Source organism: Danio aesculapii, chromosome 22 (assembly GCF_903798145.1).
Source record: "Danio aesculapii chromosome 22, fDanAes4.1, whole genome shotgun sequence".
In the NCBI taxonomy this organism is placed as follows: domain Eukaryota; kingdom Metazoa; phylum Chordata; class Actinopteri; order Cypriniformes; family Danionidae; genus Danio; species Danio aesculapii.
The window spans coordinates 1,549,264-1,555,549 of record NC_079456.1 but is presented as its reverse complement, the minus strand read 5'-3'; the positions used below and the strand labels follow the sequence as shown (position 1 = coordinate 1,555,549).

General features: G+C 35.3%; 1 protein-coding gene across 1 annotated transcript in view; it reads right to left on the bottom strand.

Annotated features, from left to right (window-relative positions):
* Positions 1-5,848, bottom strand: part of pparda (peroxisome proliferator-activated receptor delta a) — a 23,544-nt gene extending 17,696 nt beyond the window's left edge. Inside the window, exon 1 of the mRNA XM_056447660.1 lies at positions 5,724-5,848. The gene's annotated coding sequence lies outside the window, so the exon portion shown is untranslated. The remainder of the gene's footprint in view (positions 1-5,723) is intronic.
* Between the last annotated feature and the right edge of the window lie 438 nt (positions 5,849-6,286).

Genomic DNA, 6,286 nt, shown 5'->3' with positions numbered 1-6,286 from the left:
GGAAGCGTTGAGTGACTGACAGCTAATATGAACCAATACAGCAGCAGGGTAGAGCGATTCAGCAAGTTTTTAGAGAAAATCAAATCAGATTGCACTACAACCATTATATTCAGACACACAAATGCTCCCAAATATATTATGAGGGCGCATAGATTACATTTCGGGCGCTCATGCGACCAAAATGGTTGCAATTTCGAGCCCTGTAGTATAAGGACATGTATTCAGACCACAACTGAACGTTTGAAGAAAATTGAATGCCTTATTCTTTAGAATTAGCTATTATTGATGTAAATACAGCCGTTCAAGGCGCATAATTGATTTATTACGGTATTGACGGTATTAGAAAATCCATGTCGTGGCGCAATGTCACACCGGTGATGACTATGACACCGGTGTACCGCCCACCCCTACTACAGACTATATCAAAACTCCAGCTTTTTGTTTCTTGTTGTACATATTGAAGAGGGAGTTTAAATTGCTATGAAAATAATGCAAATAACAGGCATGATAACTATAATACTGTCCCAACCAATTGTATTGTCCCAATAGCGCAAGAACAGCAGAAAGCAGTTCGGGTAACTTAAGTGACTTTACTGGCGATTGTTCTTCTCAATTTTTTTCTCTCTTTTTTTTTTTGTAAAACTACAACAAAGAGGGAAAAGTATGCACATCTTCACATCTACTTTAACAAGTTCAATTCAACTAGCAGTACAATTTTACTAATGTACATAGTTTTTATGCAAATCTTAATAAGCATATAAGGAAAATCTATTAAATGAGAACATTTAAATCGAATATTAGCAAAATGATCATATTTGTTACACCACCAGCTTAATGTGTAACCCATGAAGAAGTGTTTGTGCAACGAAGTACAAGTGGTATAAAACTGATAATAATCAAACGACCCTTGAAGATTCACAAAAATAGAGCTTTAGTAAAAAAAGAGCACTTACGGACGTACACTTTAATGTTTAAATCAGCCACAGAAGGCATATGTGTTACTCTCAACTGTACGCTGAGAGAAAATGAAAGTAACACTGATCTAAATGCAGTACTACTGTATAAACGTTGACTAGGTGGCGGGTCAAAACCACAAGTGGCTGGACGCGACTGCACAATGATAAGCGGTTCAAGAATATATGTTTTGGTGGGCCGAATATCGTAATATTTTTGATTTCAGTTGCGGGCTGGAGGGAGGAGGAGGGCGGGCCGTAAATGGCCCACGGGCCGGCAGTTTGAGACCCCTGTTATAGTTGCTAACTACTAAAATCATCATCACAGAGTAGCTTCACAACTCACGATGTGCTGGTCACTATGGAAACATTTAAGTAAAACATTTTATTAAAATTTTTTATTTTAAAATCTTCATTCGTCAACAGAAAATCTGCCCCAAAAAATGGACTATTAAATACTTTACCGATGATGACCAGTGTCGGGGAGGTCACTTTGGAAATGTAATAGATTACAGATTACAAATTACCCTATTTAAAATGTAATAAGTAGTGTACCCTTTCAGTTACATTATAAAAGTAAAGTAACTGATTACATCTGATTACTTTTAAGTTTCTAATAGATCTAAACTAAAACATTTTCAAGCATTAGCAGGAGTGAGCTTACAGTAACTCTGTTTACTGCTACAATTTCTAAATCGTTCATCACTTGAATTAAGATTATATTAATTTAATTTAAAAGTGCAGCCACCACGAAACCAGACCTTAACAAAAAAAGTGTTTACTGTAAATCTTAGTTAGTTGTGCAGGGGGATATTTGTGGCATGTGCAATAAAAAAATACATCTGAGCTATTTTTGCAATTTTCATTTTTAAATCGAAGCAACTTCAGTTCAGTTATTTACTGTAAATAATATACTGTACTAGAAACAAATGATATTATATAACAGCACAAACTAAAAATCCAATAAAACCAGTTACACATTTAAAATACCATAGTGACTTAGTAAAGTATAGGATAGAAAAGGAAAATATTTAGGAATGAGCATTATATTGTATATACATTTACAACTCTTCGTTAATAAATTACACTACATAATGTAGTATCATTAGTAAATATCAGGAACTAAGAGTAATTACCATAGTATACTTTAGCCTACAGTAAACTATATATATATATATATATATATATATATATATATATATATATATATATATATATATATATATATATATAGACCTCCTCTCCCTCAGTCATCACTCCATTAAGCGAATTTCTCTTGCACACACCACCAAACCACCACCCCAGCTAAGCGGGACCCTGCAAAATAAACCCTCCAACTCTGACCAATGTGAGAAGAAATTACTCACACGTGACTTGTTTTAGCTCTTTTGGTCTGTTTAGAAAGTTTGCCGTGTGAAAGCGAACCGCACCAAGAGCAAAGACAATGTAACAAGTTTAATCCCGTTTCGGAACAAATGAATCGATTCTCAGGTGTGAAAGCACCCTTACTCACCATCATCTGGATTTACTTTCATCAGCTCCAGCCTCACAGCTCTATGAATGTCGGTGCCGTCACATATTGATCCGCGATCTGTAAATGTAATGTAGCTTGTGTGGACGCAACTGCGCTACTTGACTAATAAAATAGCTTCGCTACTGAAAAGCTATTTGATTTAGAAAGTAGAGACGCTACCGCCACGCTACTGAGAAATGTAGTTAAGCTAGTAGCGTCACTACTTGTAGCAACACTACTGCCCAACACTATTAATGTGATAAATGTCAGAGGAGTGTGTTGGTGCCCTGAATTTTAAATTTCCAGCAATGAAATGCATTTTTATCAGTCGCCATGGTGGCAGCTCTCAGACTGGTTATTGTAGCCTAATGCTTTCAGCGGAAAAGAGGATTAACGTAACGTGTAGACGTAGTGCACCACAAATTCAAACCGGACAACCAATCAAAAGCATCAGAATGGCACCACTTTAATAAATGGCCTTAGAAGAGAGCATCGTACAGATTAATATTATTCAACATATCCCAGATTTTTATATTTTTAGATGTAAGCCCATTTGTAATCTTTAACATATTTATAAGTAACTGTAATTTAACTACACATTTTTTCCCCAGTATCTGTAACAAATTACTGTTACATTTATTTTGTAATTAAATTACGTAACGCTGTTACATGTAACTAGTTACTCCCCAACACTGATGATGACTAGGGCCAGACGGAATCTGTGGACGTTTTTACTATTTCTGCGGAGAATTTTGGTATAAATTTGCGGATTTCTGCGGAATTATTTTTGCAGTATTATAACTAAAACCTGAATATATGAAATAAAAAATAATATATATATATATTTATCTTTTTAACTTTTATTTAATGTTTAAAATGCAAATCCAATTAGATTCACTTTATTTGGTAAACAAAGCAAGTCTCTCATATATATCTCTACTAAAAGTCAGAAAATATTACTGTACGTAAATCAGATGAACATTTTCATATTAGTCAATAATAGTACAGTAATTAATTTATAAACTGAATAAATATAGATTATATATTGGGCCTAATGATGACTAATATGATGACAAAATCATGATCATGACAGAAAAGCTTCACCACTCATGGTTCATCTGGAAAGATTTAAATGCTATTCCAACAAATGAGGTTCGATATAACGAGTGACATGTTTAATCTATCTGACACCCTCATTCGTCAAAAAAAATATCTATTAAACACTAGCCAATGATGACTATTAAAATCACCATCATCGAAAAAGCTTTGCAACCCATTATGTGTTTGGAAAGATTTCATTGCTATTTCTAACTTGTGAAGTTTTATTACATACAAAAACAGACAATGTAACACCCTCATTCGTCAACTAAAAAAAGACTATTAAATACTGTACCGATGATAATTAATAATAAACTAAAATAAAAATGACATTTTTAACCTAAAAAACAGACTATCATTACATTCTCATTCGCCAGCAAAAACTCTGACTATTAAATACTTAAATACCAACGATGAACTATTAAAATGACAATCGAAAAACTGATGGTGCGCCTGGATTTAAAGATATAAATGCTATTCCAATAAATCAGTTTTATCATAACGAGTGACCTCCAAAATAATCTGACACACTCATTGGAGAGCAAATGTCACTGCTTTCGTAAAACTCTTGCGTTTCTCCATCTCAAGCGCTTTCAGACGGTCTTCAGGAATGTGCGACGGACAGCCTGGGAAAACTACAAGTGTTGACATTTACACAGACCACAGTGAGGAAGGAAGGAACCTCCCTCGAACCTGACACCAGACAGACGGATTGAACAGTCGGACGCTGTTAGCAGAAATCAAACATTGGCCTCTGTGTGGTTTAGCAAACGACACTCATCATATGCTGAACAGCAGATGTACAACACTGGAGGTCAAGGAGATACGGTGACCAGGTTGTGTGTTGATATTCAGCGGGTCATGGGCCTTCGGGTCAGTGAACGAATCCCATTACAAACATCTCAAAGTTCACATCGACAGATTTTTTTTTGGGATGCGAGTGTGCGTATCTCTGGCCTTGACGGCTCTTTGTGTGTGTGTTTTTACACGGAAAGATGAATTAAAGCGACAAATCAGCCAAAGATTTTCAATATATCATCATTTCAATATGTCACCACACTGAACTGAACTTCAACTCTGAAAACTGGACTGACACATGTTCAGTTTACTACAACGTCTATGCTAAGCTGCTTTGACACAATCTACATCGTAAAAGCGCTAGAGAAATGAACATGAATTGAATTGAATCGTTTACCCACTTGTTTCTATTGAATTCAATTCATGTTCATTTCTCTAGTGCTTTTACAATGTAGATTGTGTCAAAGCAGCTTAATATAGATGTTGTAGTAAATTGAAACAGTGTCAGTCCAGTTTGTATACATGTATGCTAGATATAATGAAGAAAAAACTACATACATGCTTCCAAATTACTTCCATAGTATTACTTTTGATTTCCAATAGCTTCTTATTTGCACACATTCTTCATAATATATTGTTTTATGTTCAAAAGTAGAACTTCATAACAGTTTAGAAGAAATTTTGTGGTGAACTGTCGCTTTAAGAACCTTCAAAATGGCTTTCCAGTGATTTAAAATCTCGTTATTGGAGTTTGTGTGTTTAGTAAGTGAACACAACCCTAAAAAACAAAACAATAGAAATGGTTTAAATGGAATCTGTATTAGTTTTAATGGAAACTAACAATGCTATGGCTATCTACTGGCCATTTATTTGCCTTTAATAGGTGAAATTAAATTAAAAAACAAATAAATCCTAATGGAATGTATCCCAAAACACACTAGAAACCAATATAATGTGCTGGTTTTGATGGTCAGAATGTGAAAATGAGCATTAAGACATCTGTGATGGTTTATATTGTTTTTTTGTTTTGATTTTTAAGCCGGAGAGTGTGTTGCAAGAGCACAAACTGTCCCAAAATCACCCCAAAACAACTTTCACCTACAAACAAGCCTACACTATATCCGTCTCTCTATCTGTGTAACGACAGATCTATCTATCTATCTATCTATCTATCTATCTATCTATCTATCTATCTATCTATCTATCTATCTATCTATCTATCTGTCTATCTATCTATCTATCATGATGAAACTCTCTTTAAAACTTTACATGAACGTAAACTGCACGGTCTCCGTAAATAAACAGTCCGAATCTCGCATGAAATCCTCTCCACAAGACAAACGAACGGAAAACAAACTTACTTTTTCACAGATCTCTCCCCCCGAAAGGCCCGTTAATTCCTTCCGTTGGCGTTATTTTCCAGCGCGGGAGTACTTCATGTTTACCGGGACGCTCTTCATCTTCATACGGGAGTCCCGACGGCGCGCGCTCCGGTCATCCGCGTCACCGCTCTGGCATGACGTCACCGCGGACCGTTTCATTTAACCCTATAACGACCTCCTCGTCGTGGTTATTTATAAATATGCAACATATTTAATACACATGTGCTGTTAGATGTAATTTTAGGATTTAGTTTCCCTTTTGAATGTTTTACATCGTTTTGAGCTAACTACCGGTCACCGCCAGCAGATGGCGCCGTTCGCCGTGAAACAGAGATGAAAACGGTTACTGAACTTGGTAATTGAAATGTTTTGTTAAATGTATTTAACATCCAAACATACTTTAAAATATATTTCACCTCACATTTTTATCATGTCTATAAATATCTAGATTTTTGTGGTGTCAGGTGGCTTATATTTGGTGTTTGTTCCGCCTGAAGTAATTTTCAAAGCACTTTTTGAGCAAGAACATATTGATGATTAAA